This window comes from Anomalospiza imberbis, chromosome Z, assembly GCF_031753505.1.
Source record: "Anomalospiza imberbis isolate Cuckoo-Finch-1a 21T00152 chromosome Z, ASM3175350v1, whole genome shotgun sequence".
NCBI classification, from domain to species: Eukaryota; Metazoa; Chordata; class Aves; order Passeriformes; family Viduidae; genus Anomalospiza; species Anomalospiza imberbis.
The window spans coordinates 7,296,552-7,316,550 of NC_089721.1; the positions used below are offsets into that span (position 1 = coordinate 7,296,552).

Genomic DNA, 19,999 nt, shown 5'->3' on the forward strand with positions numbered 1-19,999 from the left:
AAGTAAGCATTACTACTAATAGTAAGATTCTCAGTGATGATTATTAATAGAGCATTAACAGAATATGACACATACATCTTTTAAGCACCGTTCACCAGTACGTTACTCTGCTACGACCAATATCAATAGGACAACACCACCAACAAACATAAAGCATACAAAAAAATGGCATTTTACAAGGAAATGGTCACCTAAAATAAAAGTTCATGGAAGAAATATAGAGCATCAACAATCTACTTCAAGGTTCTAGAACTGCAGCTTCAAAAAAAATGGAAGAGTCACACAAACAAACAAAAAAAAAAGTTTACAAGTAACAGCTTCCGGTAGCAGACAAGATTATTTTGCTGGTTTTCCCCCTAGCTTCCTTAGATCTTAGTGGTGAGTCTTTAGCTTCCATGTCCCCTCAAATGATCAAACCTTTCTGTAAGTTATGGCAGCAGAAGCTTTATGGAGGATGGGCCAAAACAACTGAAAAAGTGTAAATTTCAGAAATGGCACACTTTTTTTACTATAGACAGTTTTCAAAATCAACACACTGATAAAACTACATCTAGAACAAAGCAGAAGAGAGCTTGTCCAACTCCCACTCCTGCCCTCCAAGATAATACCAAGATAATACCTCCAAGATAACCAAGATTGTCGAGGTCATAAAAACAGAAGCCAGATTATTTTCAGGAGTCACAAAACATCATTAATTCTACAAAGTGATTTAGCCTTGCTTGCTTTCAAGTTACCTAGTGTAAGGTTAAAAATAAATTCTTTAAACAAGTTAGGTCAAACCACTGCAGAGAAATTGGGTCCAGGTATAAATACTGAGTCAGACAGGTAGGAATCCAAACCCAGATTCCATTAGAGAACGTGATACAACCAAGGGAATTGCTAAAAGGGCCTGGTAAATATTAAAGAAGCAAAAGCCAGGAGGCTGAGTCGCTGCCATTTTTTGTGAAGGGCTCTGTTTCAACGGCAAGCACTGCTCCCCCTCCCTTCCCTTCCCTCACATCCAGCTCCAATTTCCCTACTCGGAAAAAACCAGCTGCTCTCAGGCCAGGACAGCCCCTCCATTCCCCTTCCACAGCTTTCCTTCACACCACTCCGTAGCAAACGCCAAGTTTCTGCTCCACAAGACATCCTGTTCCTCTGAACACAACCAGGGGTGCTCTGCACATCCACACTCCTGGTGCTAACACACTTAAAAGAGAGAAGATTCAAACCAGTCCACCCTGCTCCCAGGTGGCACCCAACAGCACTGCAGACATTCCAGCACAAGCTTCTAAACCTATTCCACATCAGAGAGTTCAGACCCTTGTCATTAGACTCAAACATGCACCAGGTCCTTTCTACATCCAGCTTCTTGCACTGGTAGGAATGCCTACCAGTTCACTTCCTTGCTGCAATTTTCTTTAGCAACAGGAGAAAACACAGAAGAGCGTTTTGTTGTTTTTAAAGGCAACTTAAGTCAGACCAATAGCAAAGCCTTGCTGTGACACCCAATTCCAAGCAACCACACAAAGCAGACGCCAAGGAAGGACTAAAGTGGAGAAGATTAATAGAGGGAATAGCTCATTCATTCTCATGTCCCCAGGTAACCCAATGTAGCTGCCGAGATATTATTTTCTGTAGGTGTGACCCCCCACCACCAGCCAGGGAATACCCAGGAACGGGATGAGCAACGACAGCATGGAAGTAAAGCCCTGCGTAAGTCACAGATCGATACTTCGTCATGCACTTGTTCACTTCTCGAGCTGCCACCTCCCCTCTGGCCTGATTCCCGCCGCCAGCCCCACTTCTCCAGCTCGTGGCTTTCCTCACATGCCCCCGAGGCAGAGGCACCAACCCGGCAGAGGGAAACCTCGCTTTGGAGACCAGCACCTCCAAGATAAGATGAGAACCCCTCCTCGAAGGCGGACGCGGTGGAGCATCCCCTCCCGCGGACGTCAGGGGGTGCAGACAGAACCCACCTCTCCCGGGGCCAAGCGGGCACCCCCTCCCCAGCCAGGTGGGCGCTGCCCGCACCCGCGGCCCTGCTGAGCGGGAGAGGAGAGAGGGGCGGGGGGGACGGCGATCTAGGCCAGGGCGAAGCTTCCCCGGGGCGGCCGCCACGGAAAGTAGGGCAAAGCCGCGTCCCCCCGCAACCCGTCGGCGGGCGGGCCGGGGCTCGGCGGCCCGGGCGGACACCGATCGACCCGCGGACCGAGGGACCGCCGGGCGGACAAAGCGGGGCCGGGCCCGCGGGGCCTCGGGGGCGGCTGAGGGCGGGACCGTTGGCCGGGGCGGCTGAGGGGGGCCCCGCGCGCCCCCCGCGCGCGCGGTACCTGCCCAGTGCGCTCACAAAGCGGCGGCGGCGGCGGCGGCGGCGGCGGCGCCCGCGACCGTCACGTGACCTCCCCCTGCCTCCTCCTCCTCCTCCTCCTCCACGCGCGCGCGGGGTCGTTTTCCCTCCCCACGTGACGCGACGCGCTCGCGCGCCGCGCCGCGCCGCGCCGCGCCGCGCCGCGCCGCCCCGCGCCCCTCACGCACCGCCCGCGCGCGCCCATCCACCGGCGCCTTCTCCCGCCTCTGACTCCCGCCCCCTCCCGGTGATCACGTGAGCAGCGCGCGCGGGTGGGGGGGGAAAGCCCGCCCTTTCCTTTCGCCTTCACGTGACCGGCTCCCCGCCCCTCCCTCGGCGCGCGCGGGGCGGGAGGAAGGGGCGGGGCCAGCGGGGCCCCTCCCCCGGGGGCGCGTGAGGGACTCCCTGAGGGCCCCGCTGAGGGCCCCCCCTCCCCCCCCCTCCGGGCCCCCCTCCCGGGGGCCGTGTGAGGCATCCCCTGAGGGATCCCTGAAAAGGACACACAGAGGGCCCCCGGGAGGGTCCGCGGGAGTTAATCGGCGAGTTCCTGAGGAGCCCCTCGAGAGACCCCACGAGAGCCCATGCGGGAATTCCTCTGAGGAACCCTCTCCCAGACCGCGGGAGGGACACCGTGTGAGGGACCCCCTGAGAAGCCTCCCTGAGGAATACCATGACGGGGCCCAGTGAGGGACCCGGGTGGCTTAGGAACGGGGCGTTTTGGAACTTAATGTAAGTTCTGCACTTACATTAATGTAAACGTCTCCTTCTTTTGAGAGGATGGACACAGGGAGGCACCCTATTGACATGGAGAACTCCAGGACAAAAGATAGCTGCACTACAGGAGGAGAAAGTCAAGTAAAGTATGGGGGGGATTAATGAAGAATAGGGAGGGGTTGGCACAGCAGAATTGTGTTAGAGAACTTGGTGCAGCTTCTGGCAGTCTAAACTCAACGATGACAAGACAGATGGCAAGAAAGGATACTCAATAAAACTTGACTCCTGGGCTGAGTTTTGGGTTGTGAGTCAGGAGGGGGAAAAAAGTAAAACCACAAACAAAAACGTTTCTTCCATTTAGGCTTTTTCCTGCTGTGTGTTTTTTCCATTGTGTACAGCACCTCTTGTTGCCGAAAATGCGCTGGTCCTTACCCTTTGGGCATCACTGCACGGCCTGGCATATTAAAGCCAGGTTTACTTACCCTGTGTGGAAGCTGGTCTCTGCTTGCTGCTGAGCAGGCAGGGTTGGTGAAGGTGATGTTTGAACTGTTCAGCCCCTGGTGCCACCAGTGATGATGTCCCATGGTCCTTGACCTTTGCTGTGGCCTGATATCCTTTACTGCTCATCCTCTGTCCCTTAAGCCCATGTTCTCCATGTAAGTAGAAAGGGCATGAAATCTGATTTTACCCTAAACAGTACTGAAAATTAATCGGTGTTTTTCATGCTTCTGCCTTCTCTGCATAGAATAGATAGATTTATCCGGTCTGCAGCCTTGACACTTACTGCATAGAAGGGCAGGAGCTACAACAGATCCTACTGCTGAGGAGCTGCAAGATCTCCCTGTTCTTGTTTTCTCTCAGTAAGATAGAAGGTCCTTTGAACTAAATTGAAATTCAGACCAAACAGTGCACAGGTATTGTTGATTTTCTTGGTGCAGCTGTTGTGATATTCTGTTTTATTATTATTGCAAGGGGACAATTAATTACAGCTGTAAACAAAGTTTCACAAGCTTTGTGACAAACATGTCTGCAGCTCCATAATCTGTGTGGATTTAATCAGTACTATTAGCATTCTTCCATCATGGCTTGGCAATCCTTTGATAATCAAGATGGAAATTTGGTATGCAGCACAAAACAACAAAGGCCAAGAGCTCTTGGGATGCTGTTGTTAGATGGTGTAGTGCCAGCTGGAATGTGTCTCTGAAAATCACACAGAATCCAGCCCAAGAATATTTGGAATGGGAGAAAACTGAGCAGGGATACGAGGACCAAAGTGGTCTAGACTCTTTCTGCTGTACATGGAGTAAATATAAATGAGAAAATGGGATACTGCACTGACAAAGCTTCCAGAGGAGAGCTAAAGGAATAAACTGGTGGAGGCTTGGGAACAAAGACCTTCACTCCAAATATTGATCAGGAGGAATTTCTTCACTGAAAGTTAGTGTAGCATTTGGATGGACTGCCCAGGGAGATGGTAGAAGTGTTCAGAAATGGACATGATACTTTGTGCTCTGTTCTAATTGCCAAATTGCTGATCAGTCACAGGACTCACTTTCAGGTGTCTTTTCTGACCTAAATGATCCTTTGATTCAGTACATCAGACTTGGAGAGAAGACCCTGCACTAAACACTGTGAAGGTTTGACCAGGCCTGGCAGCTAAGTTCTGCCTACTGCCTATATCAGGATACTTATCTGCTGTTACAATGATTTGCAACCTCTTGAGTTTCCCAGCCAGTAAATAACAGTCTGGTGCAGGTGCAAGTCCAGATAGGCTATTTCAGCTTACTGCAAGATTGTTTTTGTCAGTCACTTTCTGCAGATTTCTGAAATAGGCTGCAGTTCACATACCACAGGCTGGACACCACTGTTCTGGTGCTTTGGCATTCTCCTTCCCTATCACATTTGTGAGTGGGGAAAACTGCTTGTGTTAAGAATATCGCCCTGTTCCTAGTTCAGGAGTCTGTTCTACTTCTGTGTTGCAGTAAAACCATCTCTTCTTGACAAGCTCAGGCAGTACTATCTTCCCTGTTGTTAATGCTCTCTTCCGCTTTCCACACTACTACCCCTTCCCCCTCAGGCACATTGGACAATTGGTCTGACTGAGCTAAAGTTCAGAGCAGTTTTTTGCTATTTATTCTGAAGTTTTTATTTTCTTAGTGCCCTGTTATTTCTTTTTTTACATCACTTGGTCTAATAAAATATTACTCTTCACTGCAAACTGGTCTCACAGCCCTGACCCTGATGACACCTCTTCAACAGCCACTACCTTTTTCCAAAATATATTGCACTAGCCTCAGAGAGCCAACATGATCCAGGTAAACAAGCTCTGCAAGGGAGAGGCTCAGTATAAAGAAGCCAGTTTTGACTTTGAGCTTTGAGTTGAGTTTGCAGGGAATCTGTGTAGAAGCCCAGAAGATAATGGGGCTAATCTCAAACACTGATAGCCAGGTGGCTGCGGAGCCAACCAAGGACTGTTGATACTAGCAGCCAAGGATGGTTAGCAATAACACTGGGAGAATGAACAGAATGTGGCTGGAGAAGGGGCCACATTGAGGTAGAGCAGCACTTTTCTGGGACAAACATCCTTATCCTGGCTCCTGGAGATTAGCACAGCACAACACAGCACAAGTGTAGGAATGAGGTCAAGAAGCAGGCATGTAGGAGGATATGGGGACCACCAAATACCCTGAAGCCTCCAACCCATTTCAATAGTAACTAAATTACACAGAAAGGGAGAAATTTACCTCCAGTGCAGGAAACTCATCTAGAAAAAGGTACCCCTACAAAGCCCAGATATGTGTGTACCCCAGGACCCTGCACACCCCATCATCTGCATCAGGGATGGAGCCAGGACTGCTGAGCTCTCCCTCTCTCTCTCTCTTTCTCTCTCTCTCTGTCCCTTCACTTCTCCTCTTTAATACAGCCCTTTTTCTTCCCCTCTTCCCTTTGAACTCCCTCCTTTATTTTAAACTCATTGCTATGTGCTTATAGGACGTCAGAGACTAACATAACAGTTTGCAAGCAGAGTTTGTAATCTACTAATAGAACTTTGTAAGATTTTGTGGGACCTCTGACTTTTGTTGTTTCTTTTGTCCACGAGAATCTGCAAATCTTAGGTGCTTCCTTCTCCTGAAGGGTGGGATGGCACAATATGGAATTCTCCCTAGGTATAGTGGAACAATTGAAAATTTTGGTGGCAAAGTGGAGTTCTCTCAAGAGAACTGTTACAAGGATTTGATGACGAGTTGCTATCTTTGCGCATACATGGGGTTCCTGCTGCATTTAGATGTGGGGTGAAACTTGTGGGGATGCTGCCAAGAAATGGGATCTAATGTGTTAGATTTTGTTGATATGCCTGCACAAGCAGAGCTTCCACAACAATTGAACTTGAAAGGGTTGCCATTTACATTATGGAAGCAAGCCCTTCTCCTAGAGATACCATTCACAATGGTGAAGGCAGGAAGGATAATGATGTCATTGCGCCCAGCCTTCATAAAGCTCAGGCCATTCAATTCCTAACATCCATGGGCTGTGTTAGTCCGTCATGTCTCAGCATCCTCCTTGGAATCTGTGTTGGGCTGCTTGATCATTCTTTAGAGTCAGTGTGTTGCTGGGGATGACTCTTTTCTCCAGGTGGTCCCTGCAGACCTTGGTCCAAGTTTTCTTACTGTGTAGTTTGACTGTATGTAAAAGGTGATACATTTTCCTGTGGCCAGAATCTGAAATTGTTCTGCACAACCACCTTAACCCTACTGTTATTTTCCATTCTTTCAACCTTTTCCAGAAAACATTTTATCTGAATCTGTATTTATTTCCAGATTGTTGAGACAGTTCCACATGTCTGAGCCTGATATTGATCCTGCAGAGCCTTGCTTAAACACCTGTCTGAGAAGGATGCTAGTGGAGGTTAACCTGTGTAGTGCATGTTCTTCTAGTGGCGAGTGCTGAGTTTGTTCTGTCATGTTCCCTGATTTCATTCTCTGATGTGCCTACCCACTGTTACCTCTACCAGACAACTGTTTCTAAGAATTAAACAGGCTATTGTTAACAGACTTGTTTTCCCTACAACACTGTTGTTTGATATTAGCTGTGTATCTAGCCTTGAATTTAGTCCTTTATCAGTTTTCCATTATTTTGTCTTTGACATCAGAGAAAGTAATCTGCAGATGCCTGGTCACTTTGTCCCCTGCTCTAACAATGTTGTGCTTCCTGCCTCTTAAAATTCGTCAAGATTAAATTATCTCCAAGAAACCAGAAATTTCCTTGGCCAGCTCTTAAATAACTTGGTGGGGCAGAGTTGCAGTAGATGATCACAGAAGGTCTTTTAAACATCCTTGCGTGGTGTTGCACACTGCCTCTTGCAGCACTAACAGACCATCTCTCTTTATCAGTTGCATTTTAACAAGCCTAGTGGAATCCCAACCCTCCCTTACTCCAGGTAATATAAAAGTTCTTGTAATGAATGGTAACAAATGAATAGTATTGTAAAGTGGAAGCTGGATTCGCACCATTTGCTGTTTTCCCCCAGACTTCATCGTAGGATAAATTACAAGCATTTTTATCCTGTGATTTTAGGAGAATGTTTTGAATAGTGTGTCCAAGGATATTTGCCAACTCTGGTTAAATGTCAGCCATCTGTTTTCCGTTTTAAAAGGGTTGTTTGTAGATGCAGCAACTGGCAATGGCAAGAACAAAGCAGTGAGCTTGGGAGACCCCAGGGAACTGCAGGCTGGTGAGCCTCCACCCAGCCCTGCAAAGATGATAATACTGAAAGCCTCAAACACTGAGGACAAGAGGGTGACTGGCACTAGTGTTCAGTATGGATTTACACTGGGGAAGTCATGTCAGGATGATCTGGTCACCCTCTGTGATGAAATGACTGCCTTGATGAATGAGGGGAGAGGAGAGGGATGTTTCTCAGTTTGACCAAAGCTTTCAGTGGTGTTTGCTAAAAGAATCTCATAGACAAACTGATGGACTACAGACTGGGTTTATGGACAGTGAAGTCGCACTGAGAACTGCAGAGCTGCTGGGTTCAAGGGGTTGTGATCACTGGCACAAAGTCCAGCTTGAGTCTAGTCACTGGTGCTGTGACCTAGGTCCTGGGACCAATACACATTCAAGCTCCAGATGTTTCCCTTCTCTTTAAGCAACAAGTGGAATAGCCCAGAGCTCAGGACTAAAAGCTTTCCGCAAAACCAAATAAGCTCCAAGTGCAACAGCAACAGCCTACAAGGTGACAGGGACAGTGGGTTTTTTTTTTTTTTTTTTGAGTCAAAGCCTATTTATACTGGTAAAAAGCTAAAGTTGGCTTTCTACAGTTAACAGGAAAAATGCTCCTATAAATACACATGGCAAGTCTCCACATCCCAAGACTCCGAGAGTTTATTTCCAGGAAGGAAAAAAGTCTACATGAAGTGGTTTTACCAGGCGGCAAGATCATGAATTGCTATCGCTTAATAGTGCTCTTCTGGCATCCTCACAGGCTGACTGCAGTGTGGTGTCCAGCAGCCCTCAGCAGCAGTACACAGGCTGCCACCATAGCACATGAGGAAGTGAATCTTGTTATCTTAGTACTGACCAACCTTTCCTCATGCTTTTGGCTCCAAGACTTTGCTTGGGGCTCAGCCACACGGAAAAATTAGCCAGAATTTCTCCCTAGGTGAATACTGCAGTTATTGGGGTGGAGTTTTACAGTAACAGTGTCAGTCTGTCTCCCCAAAGACAACCTTTAGTCACATTTTTTTCAGTTGCCTAGAATCTGTAAAATGTCTGTTGTAACTGAGTCTGTGTGCTTCACATTCAGCATGCATCAGGCACTGCAGTGGGTTTGTACGGAGAGGAAACCCCTGGGACAGAAAAACTTTTGACAACACAGGGGAAGAAAACCCACAGACACTGATTACAGGGGTTACAAATGTTTCTGCTGACACTTCATCATCCGTGGAACATGACCCTCACTCTGCTAATGCCTTTGACACAAATAGTTCAAGCAATGTCTAGCTGATCTTTTGATTGCAGCTCTGCACTTGAGGCCTGTAGCTTCTCTCACACCTCTGCCAGCTCAGGGTACAGCTCAGTGAAGAGGAAAGAGTAAGACCTTCTGTGCAGGGCAGTATTTTGGAGCAGCTGACCCATTGCTTCCAAGAGCCATGTTGGCCACATGGTCCCTTGAGCCTTTTAGAGGGTTGAAGCCCTCCTGATATTTGTTCTTCCAGAGGAGGCTTGAGAAGGACTGAGGAGGCTGGGAGACAAAGCACAGAGATTCTTGTTTTCTAATACACTATTAACTTTCTCACTTTCAGTATCTCAAAAATGGGCCACCTCTTGCCCAAAAAACATTTCAAGCACTGTGTCCTGGCATCTCTTTATTTATTAATTCATTTACTGGACCTTGAAAGCACCTTATATTTGAAAGACTACCCTGATCTTTCATTCAGAAACAGGATGAGTACAGCAATGGCTAGGAAGAACTAACAGAACAGTGTGAAACTATTCTGAGTCCTGTCCTGGTTTGGCTTCCTCCTTGAGCAACAGCAGTGCCGACCAGCTGGCAAGAGCTGAGGCCCTGAGTCACAGAGATGAGAAACAAAATACACCCAAAGAAGGGAAGTGATGACAGCCAAGTAAACCTGCAGCAGCTGGGCTGGAGCTGGAGGCAGGCAGCAGATTGAGTGTTGAAAGGGGTAATGTTGACTGCCACATGTTTGTAACGTACAGTGAAGGCATAGTTGGTAACACCACAGACCAGCTGCAGGCTCCAGGCCAAGGAGTGCAAGTGGGTCTCATTTTGGTTCCACAGACAGGAATGACAATTGCCATACATGCATATGTCAAGCATGGCCAGTGAGATAACACCGAGGGAACCTAGACCTTTTGGCAGAAGGAGTGAAGACTCTGGCCATGAAACAGATAAAAATCTCTTCCCCCAAAAATGGTGAGCTGCCTTACATAAGGAAACAAACTGATTCATCTGCACTGTGAATGGGAAAGCAAAGGGACCTGCAAGACAGGTGATGGGACAAAATAGATTAATGCTAAAATTAGTTGCTTGGGGACAGTTTAGACTTTTTTTATTGCTGAGATTTAAGCTGGACATGCATGTAGGAGGAGCTCAATTAATACCAACAGCTTTTGAATTTGTGAGCTCATTTTTGGTCCTGTAAATCAGCTAACAGGCCCCACACTATCTGAATGCTGTACTCAATGGAGTGTCTGAGGCTGGTGGGGAGTTAGTAACCCTGGTTGCCAGAGCCCTCTCTAATTCATCATTTTCTGTATGTCTCCAGGGCCAGGGGCTTTGGTTTTCCTTTGCATCTCTCAAAAAGTCTGCCCTTCCAGCATTCACAAGTATCAGTAATGCCTACTATGGGGAGCAGAGATGATGCAGCTGGAGAGGTGGTCTCCCACCTAGCTTAAAAACCTTAACTTACAAAGCTTGAGTTTGTCCATGATCATGGAAACTAGCCTCTCAGGATGAGGCCAAGGGTGAAGACAGAGAGGCAGAAGCTGATTTTAGGCAGAGAATTTTAACCTCCAGCATAAAACTTAGACCTCTCAGACATTCCTCTTCTGAAAAAATAACTTTCCCACTTATAGACAGTGAAATAGGACAGCTATGTGAAGGCCTCACTCTCCTGTGCAATGAAAATATCTGGAAGGGCTACAGATGCAGTTTTGGAATGCGCCATCTCCCTAAAACCTGTAGTCCTATACCTGACTGTCCAGCTACATTTATCTGTGCTGTTCAACACTTCTAAGAGGTAGGTCCTTCTCAGAAAAATAAGTAGTTGAAAGGAAACTCTTGCCTCAAAGCAAATGAGGTGTCAGATGGTGAGAACAGGAAGGAGATGCTTTGAAGTGTAACAGTCCCAACTCTGCCAATAGATAAATCTCCTGTGGAAGTAACGAGTATTGCTACAGCTGTACAGAGAACTAGGACTGATGTTTAGGCCATGAAAAACCAAAAATAAGCTGAGATTCTGCTCTCGGGTTATCAACCCACTCACTGGTGAAGGAAAAAGATCAGTTCACTTTGTTTTCATTGAATCAGTCATGTCCACACAGAGGCTGGACTGCTGCAGTAAGAAACCCAAGCCCACTTGCTTCTAAACTGCCCTGGATTTACTTGCAGTGGGATATTAGCAAATAAGGGAAAATATCAGCCAAGCCAACACACTATACAAATACATTTTATTTAGAGATACCCATAGTAAGATGCACAAATACTTTTTGTTCACCAATTTTCAGATCACACAACTTCAAGTAGTGGAAAAAACCGAACTGCAATCAATTACAATTATCTATGTAACAGGGCAGTAGTAAAAGATTCATTTGTCAGACTACAGCATGGTTAACGTTACTCAAATGAGAATGTACAGGTCTAGGTATTTAAAAAGTGCATGGGGCATTGCCACATACACTAACATGCTTCTTCAAAGAGCAACATCTTTCTGGCATGTGAACACAGTAATCCGGTTAATGCAAGAGGGAAAATGGGCTCATAATTTGATCTGGTAATGTATCTACTAAAAGTTTTCCTCCAAACAGCAAAATATTTGTGACTGACACATGGAAACCAGTCTATAAAAATCACTGTTACATTGTCCATGTAGTCAAGCAACACTCACATGACCTAAAATTTAAAATTATCAGTTCCAGTCTATGCCATCACAGCTTTTACACAGTCTTCTTCAAAAGAGTCCAGAATACTTAATTGCATTTAACAAGCTGGTGGAAGAGCTGTAATCTGAGCACCACACTTTTGCACCCACAATGAGTTCTTCCACAAGATAAATCTCAATCTTCAAATTAAAAAAAAAAAAAAAACCATGTTCCACCTGCAAGGACATCAACTGGCTCATGTATTGCTTGGTTTTTTTTAAATACCTATGTAAATGGAAGGAAAGGTAGGAAGCTGCACTGGTCTGAGAGAACACCTGCATTGGTTTAAAGTTATATTTAAAACACAGGAACCTGGACTCTTTATCTCCAAGGTCTCTCTCAAACCAAGGAAATTCATTAGGTTCCACTACTCAATGCAGTCGCTGTTTTGTTTTCAAACAGGGATAGTGTTGAATATGCTTGGGAAAGACCAGCAAGGACTGTTGTGTGAGTGATTATATATAAGAGCAAGAAACACATTTAATCATTCATCAGATAATCTTCTTCCATTGCAAACAAGAGAGCAACAGAGACTGAATTTGCATTATAGTTGAGAGGCACATTTTGCACTGATGGACAGAAAAGCTTGGTTTACCTTGCAACTTTCTGTGGCTTAAAACACCACCTAACTTCCTGTTAAAGCAATTTTTTAAAAATAAACAAAAAACCCTCAATTACTGTTTTTATACTTAAAATTCATAAGCTGCTCTCTTACCTATTCTATTCAGACATACCTTTCTACTTGTGTATATGCAGCTGGTTTCTTTCTTGTTTGTCTAAGAGACCCTCGTTTTTGTGCACCTTGAGAGCAGACAAATAATTCTGATGCCTCAGGACAGGCTCTTGTACTATGTTCAGGAGTTGAGAAAGTCAGTATGCTTTTGTACATTTGCAGTGAACCCCAGAATAAAAGCAAGAAGAAGAAAAGCCACTGAATTGCAATAACCAGCAGTACGGGAATCAACTCCATGGACCAGGAGTGACTTTGGAGCAAAACTTTTTGGACTGAAAGGGATATGGCAATCCAAGAAGATACCTAAAGCTGAGTAAAAAGAATAAGGACACTGTGAGCAAGTGTCGTGGTTTGACATGGAAGTGATTTTTTTTTTTTCCAGGAAGTTGGGTCAAACCAATCAGTGGTCAAGTTTGGATATTGGCACCTGAAGGGGAGCAACTTGATCAAGATCCTGGGTGGTGTCTCACTGTTAAGTTTGTTTAGAAATTAGGTGGGAGGAGGAGGGGTGTTTTAGAAAGTCTTCATCCAGGATTTAGTGTTTGTAGTTTTCTAGTAGTAGTAGTTTAATAAAGTTCTTTCCTTTGTTACTAAGATGGGCCTGCTCTGCTCTGTTCCTGATCACATCTCACAGCAATTATTTAGAAAAGTATATTTTCATGGGGGTGCTGGCATCGCGCCAGTGTCAAACCATGACAGCAAGGTCCTAGTTCAGCGAACCACTGCCTAAGCCAGTAGAAGTTTCAAAGTGTAGTAGGGCTCTAACAGGTGCCCCCAGGCTTTGCAGAATTTGGTACCTCAACTAGTACAACAGGAGAGAAAAGGGAACTCGCTCAAGTCCCAAGCAAGCAGTGTGACAAGATGTGAGTGAGGCTGGGACAAGAGACTGGAGATAGCAACTGAACAAGAGGGACAAAGCCCACCCAGAAGTTACTTAACCAGTTCTTTCCATAACAGCCCCACTATCACACCTGCAATGTGAGAGAAGCCCAGAATAACCAGCTGAAGCTGTAAATCACAACTGGCCTGTTACATCCCTGCACTGTCAACAGCTAGCCAAGTGGAGGACAATGCAGACAAGGCCCTTTCACGCCATCATCCCTGCACAATGCATGTGGAGGGGGCTGGTGGCAGCTGTGAAGCACATTAGGCACAGTCACTCATGAAAACAGAGACAAGTGCACTGGTAACCTTGAATGTTGAGGGGGAGACTGAGTGACCACTGGGGAAACTGGTTTTTCCGCATGCCATCTTCACATCTCATCTGAAGAGGGATTACCAACAGGTTTGAAAGCTCTGGGTAAAACTAATTTGCAGTGATCTAAGGCATGATGGCATAAACCCTCAAAAGCCTACACTTCAAACATTCCATTGCCAGCTCACCTCTTTGTCATTCTTGCTGGCCAAAGTAAATTAGAATAACCTTGCTCTTTTGAGCACAGGTTATTGTTTTGCTCATATCCCTACTCTTTTATTTTATAATTCCACCCCCCCCAAAAAAATAAATCTCTGGAGGAAGCCTTTACATGGGATCAAGTCAGCAACTCACCCTCCTGCTATTACCCTGAATGAAACCTTTAGTCAAGACTTTGAGTAGCAGTCGAAGATGCCAGTTCCCTGGCTAAACCACTACAGATCAGTTTGACAAACACACTGGGCAAAGGCACAGGGCACCTCTACTTCCTGATCCGCTGATACCCACTGAACAATATGAGTGCAACCGGCTTTCAGCTTCTGCAGACTATGTAGGGGTGGAGTCTCCACTTGCAAGACAGGCATCCAGCCACAGAAGTTTATGGTAAAAGCACAGAGTGATCTTGCCACACTGGGCTATAGGTTTTCTTTTTATTATGACTCGATAATTTTCAGAGTAGGCAGACAGCTTTGAACTCATCATTACAGGTGAACTAGGAAGAAATGGGAGAAGAGGAAGATGCTAAATGGAGAAAACTAAGTTAAATCCATTTGTTCCACTCAGAAAAGTGACTGTCTTAAACACAGCATGTCACTGAATTTAAAGGAACTCTGAAATTAGCATGAAGCAAAAAGAACTCCACAGTAAATTTGCACTGCGGTACAGAGAGAACAGATACTGCTAGCACAGAAAACACAGAGACCTTAGAGCTCCATGACCAGGTATTAATGTCAATACGCTGATGACTAATCGTGCTGATTCTAAATACAAAGGTAACCTCACGGATAAACAGAGTGCAGTACTGTAATTCAGTTAATTATGCATAGGCATGTCCATGGCCACAGCAAGTGAAGATATATATGTTTTTATGGTATATGTTGGTTTATGGTATATATGTTTTTATTATATGATTTTATGAGATATAATGTATCAATTGTACTGTATTTTCTAAAGGCATAAGGGTTAGAAACTCAGGCCAAATGCCTGATGTCAGTTTGAGGTTTGTAAACAAATACATCTTTAGAAAATTAAGCCAAACGTAATTGTCTTTGTGTTGAAAAAAACAACAACCAAAAACACCTTTTCAGAGAGGAGAAACAATCTGCAAGGTAACAGAACACTCAGCCCCATGTGCAGACAGGTTGGTTTCACATACTATCTGCACTTCCACACTGTTCCATTTGCAAGCTGCATCAATAACTTGGAACAGGTTTATCTTACAGTTTAAAAATGTGCACTGTAATATTTGAAGGGAGCTGTTACTACTTTGCTAGACAGCTTCTGTGATAGTTCAGGATTCAGTGCTGTTTCTGATACAGCTCATGACAGAAACAAGCTGAGAAAGCCTCTGTTGGGGAAGATCCAACATTTATCTACATGTGAACATACAAGCAGGGACTGACAGGTGTCACTGGCAAGACTGATACCAAGACCACCCAGCGCATTGACCACATCCTAACACAAATGGAACAAGTCACAAGTAACAGTACAAACCTGTTGCAATTTCAACACATACATCTTAGAAAAAGACAATGCATGTACCCAGCCCTAAGACAGTGACAAGTTTGAGATAACTTTATAAAGATCAAGGTACCAGAAGAGGAAGGCACATTAACCTCTGGTTGGTCCGTTTCGGTACTATTTGGATGAGTCATTGTGATTTATACCCTGAGATTGTGTGAGGCCTTGGAAATAAAAAGAAACCAGGTGAATGGGCAAATAAAAAGTACAAGTTTAATGAGATAGTAAGATTCAGCACCTGAATTTTCCCTTTTAGTAAGGGAATCTAAAAAAGCAGTTCCTAAGAGAACACTGTATTGACTTCTAAATTTTTTGTCCTGAAGGCAAAAGAATCAATTCAAAAGGATCTTGGACTAAAGACTTTGCAGTATGTTGCAAGGGGTTTTATACACCCTCTCAGTTTCAGTACAGCAACCACAATTTATATACAATCAAGTGTTGGTGGTTTTTTGGGTATAGAAACAGTCAGACTGCCCACATTTTTCCAACTCTGACAACTCCATTTTAAATCTGTGTGCACTTTCTTAGACCATACTGCTCCCAACAGGGTATTAGTGGGAAAGACTGTTAGAAAAACGGGAAGATTCCTTTCTGCAAGAGCATTCTTTTAATTAGCCAAGTAACACATGGTTTTCATTAAAAAACCCATCACAAGCAAAAAGAGACTTCTAATTTTATCATTGAAAAATAACACAGTTATTATAATAAAACAGAGTTATTAAAATAAAATAAAAAAGAGTTGCTAAAATAACACAGGAATGTCAGAATATATACTTGATCTCTCAAAGATATTTCTGATTAAGCATTTACATATCCCCTCTAGTTTTAAATTCTTCAGGAGTCCCAAGAGCCATACCAAACACTCTTTGCCTTTTACTGTTTTTCTGGTGTTTCTTGCCCATCCTCACCACACAAAGTGCTCACATACAGGGGCAAAGGAGAGCACCTCACACAAGATGCAGCTGTGTTCTCTCTTCCACTCTCCCTTGTCCTAGAGTGTCTGCTTCAGAATTTCAAGTAAGTTACTGAGGGCACTGTAACACTCAGAAATGCATTTTAAGTTGGGGTCATACCATGGGCTCAGACTGTTGGGTGGCCAGCAGGGCATACAGGGATTTTCACTTGGCTTTCAGCTAAAAAATTTGTGTCTGGTAGCTCAGGAGTTCCTGGCTCAGCATGGGCTGGCCAGAGGATCAACTCCACATGCATGATACACAGATCTGCAACAGAGTTCCTTAGGAACAAGCTATACCCCAGTCCAGTAATTCAGTCATAGCAGCAATTGCAAAAGTAGCTAAGTAAGAAGATAACAGACACCTTGGAAAAGTGCATTTATTGAAAATAAGGGTAGCAGATCACTAAAAACAGACCTCCCACCTGGCTGCTGAAAGATGCTGCTGCTTTCCAACATGCAGTAACTGACAGCCCACCTGTCCTTGGTTTCTTGCAAACAAAGCAAACAAGTGACCTCGTGAAGGGTCTCAGCAAACTTGCTTTGTTTCATGCCTGCACCAGGTGAGGCACAGCAGTTCAAAAGGCCTGTAAATGCCTCTCAGCTGAGTGGCACAAATTAAGACACCAAAGCACCACTCCACATAGCTGGATCATATATTTAATCTGTTAATTCTTTAGCTGCAAGCTATAGACAAAGCAAGTGCTCAGGTAAAGGATTAGGATGAAATTCTCGAAAATAATGATCCCCAAGTATCTTAATCCTTTAGATACAAAAAGCTGCCAAAGACCTAAAATGGAGGCAGCAAATATAAACCCCTTAATGGAATTCAGGAGTTGCTCTCATGAAGACAGTCACAAGTGTCACCCACAATATGACTGTAACTTTTGTGAATAGACTAAGTCCAGCAAGATCACTGGGCACTCTTGCAATTATCTTAAAAATGGATCTGTGCGGAGAATGAACAACTGAGACTAGGAACATAAACCTACTATCAACTATTCTTTGGTAATTTACTCACCTCGAACTAACACCAGCAGCACTGATGAGGGAATCAAACAAATAGACTCACTTCTTTACTGCAATCCCAGAAAGCACCAGAGGAGAGCACTAGCAATTCTCCCTACAAGACTTGACTATACAAGGGAGAAACCTGGAGGAATTACAGGAATAAGGTGTTTAGTGAAGGGGATGAACATAACCCTTGTTACTGTGCTCAAGCCAACAATGAGAAGTAGCTTCTGATTCCTCAGGAATGTCCATGACCTAACATCCGGCTGTTACTGAAGAGTTGCTTCTCAATATTTACAAGCTAGGTATTACCAAACCTATAACTGAGTCACTAGTTTGATTACTGATAATCAAATTATCATAAATACTGAAAATGAAATACCCAAAAATACCTAAATTAACATGGTAGTCTCCTAAACTCACTGGTAGCACAGAAGATTCCACACGACTGAGAAGTCAATAGAAACCAGTCTGAAGGCATGTTATGCTAAAAGTTCTCTCCTTCAAGCATGATAAATCAGAGTATGTTGCCCATGCGGAACAGACTACTACTTTGTAATCATATCAGTAAAACATGTACCAGGGCTACTGCCCTGTTCAACATTCTGAGCCAGCCTTCAACTTCTACCCACTTAAAATAAAGCAAATTGAAGGTTTTGAGTAGAGGTTGACAAAACGCCAGCAAGCCTGTTCCTGCTCAGCAGAGGTCACCTCTGCAAGGACAATATTGCTACAGCAAAGACTGGTATGATTTGGGTTGGAGGAGGCAACCTCAAACAAACCATTCTAGCAGGAAAGATCAAGGGAGGGAAATCTTGAAGAAACAGTGGAAAAGATAAGATGATCTCATTATATGCATGTCATTGGGTCTCAGCAGCGCACAGAAAGCTGTTCAAGAAGCTACTGAAGTGCAGTCACCAGACTGAGATCACTCCATTGCACGGGTGTATCTGGCTTTTGAACAGTAAGGTACCCAACCTCCCTATCTGCAGAGCCTCGAGGCTACCTGCTCTGCAGCCATTCCTGCGCCTGGATGGGAAACCCACTCATTTCTAACCATGATCAGTAGATATCTAACCCAACAGGGCAACAAAATCAAAGTAAAAAAAAAATTAAGTTTTTTTCCTATTACTTATCTTTGGACTGTTGGCATATCATCATCACCTTTCTATACCTCAGTTTCTAACAGTGATTGGAACAAAAGTTATATATGACCAACCAGAAAAATATTCTGAAACTTAACATCTATATCACTGCAAGCATTTAAAACCACTGAAACTAGCTAAAAATTAAGTTATCTCTGGTCCAAATTGTTTGTGTGCTTGCAGCACTATCTGGTTTGGTTACCAGTTTTTTATGGGGATTTCCACACAGCAACAAAGATGGATCCCTTACTGTGAGAAGTTATTTTTGCAAGAAAGAACCCTGAAAGCAGAATACACTGCATGTGAGACTTGAGAAATTTTACATCATTGTCGAGATTCATATGAGAATTGAGCAGAGCCTTTTATGAAGAAAAAAAAGGAGGAAAAGGGCACTCACATTACCAGGCTTTAGGAGCACACACTGAGGTACTTCTGGAGATCACAGTCAGTAGGGAGGGATAATTTCCAGTGGTGCCTCTTCAGTAACCTAGAGACTTCAGAAAAATCAGCCTTTGTGTTTGAAGGCCATACACATACTCTTTTTCCTCCTATCATGGCATAAAATATGCTTCAATTAATAAATCAACATCAGGGCTAGAATTTCCAGACTAGCAGTCTCCCTTTGGCACTGCTGACACTAAATGCCAGCTATTACCTGTTGCTTCAGCAGAACTGGAGGACATTCAGCTAGACTCAAGTGTCTAGCTTCTTAAAAAAAAAAAAAAAGAAAAAAAAAAGAAAAAAAAGGCAAAAAACTTCAAACCAAACTGAATTACAAAACAAACAAACCAACCAACCAAAGCAGAACATGCTCCTTGTGACAGAATGATCTTACACAGTAGCTGTAAGGATACAAATCCTGCCATTCTTCTCCCAAGACTTGTTTTTCTTCATATACTTCCACTTTTCTAAGCTCCTAAAATAACCAAAGCAGCTACACTATGGTATATAATTTTACCTTTTCAGAGAAAAACCTCTCTAGCCATACACACAGTACCTTGAACTGATGCAGTTTATGCAACCAGGCCACAATGGTAAGTATTATGAAACACTAGAAGATCTGCTTGTGAAGCACCTGTGTCAATGCTCAGTGCTAATTATACTTTTGGGATAGGTGCACACCTGGGAGAGAGTTCTTCTCTTGCCAGGATTTCCACCCCAATGAGAGGAACCTGCACTCCTTGTAGGATTTCCATCCAGATCTCCATAGCAGCTGGAACTTAAGCCTGATGCTGACTGCTTGGTGTTACTGATGAAGATATTGAGTATGAAGGTGAGAGAGACTGTAAAGACAAATAGAGATTAGCTCTGGGCTGTGGGCAGGAACTGCAGTGGTAGTTGATCTCCCACAGAGATGGGAGAAGAGAGCATGTCCCAGCCTTGTCTTTCCTCTCAGTTTCAGTCAACTGCCCATTTGGCACCAAAGCTGTGAGGTACAGGCACACTTTGCTCCACCAGTGTCAGGGGAAAGGCATTAATTCCAGCAGAGGACAGAGGCATCACTAACAAGCTGAGA

The 19,999-nt window shown here is 44.4% G+C and overlaps 1 protein-coding gene and 2 long non-coding RNA genes across 10 annotated transcripts in view; 2 read left to right on the forward strand and 1 right to left on the reverse strand.

The window, feature by feature from the left end:
- Positions 1-2,096, reverse strand: part of UBAP2 (ubiquitin associated protein 2) — a 124,426-nt gene extending 122,330 nt beyond the window's left edge. For all 8 annotated transcript variants that reach the window (XM_068176754.1, XM_068176753.1, XM_068176752.1 and 5 more), the window contains exon 1: positions 1,959-2,096. The gene's annotated coding sequence lies outside the window, so the exon portion shown is untranslated. The remainder of the gene's footprint in view (positions 1-1,958) is intronic.
- Positions 2,097-3,067: 971 nt separating this feature from the next.
- On the forward strand, positions 3,068-8,048 carry LOC137465054 (uncharacterized). Its single transcript, XR_010994544.1, has 2 exons — positions 3,068-3,957; positions 6,862-8,048. It is a non-coding gene; the product is annotated as an uncharacterized lncRNA (long non-coding RNA).
- Positions 8,049-9,491: 1,443 nt separating this feature from the next.
- LOC137465053 (uncharacterized) lies at positions 9,492-14,644 on the forward strand. The gene is made up of 2 exons (XR_010994543.1): positions 9,492-12,789; positions 13,151-14,644. It is a non-coding gene; the product is annotated as an uncharacterized lncRNA (long non-coding RNA).
- Positions 14,645-19,999: the final 5,355 nt, after the last annotated feature.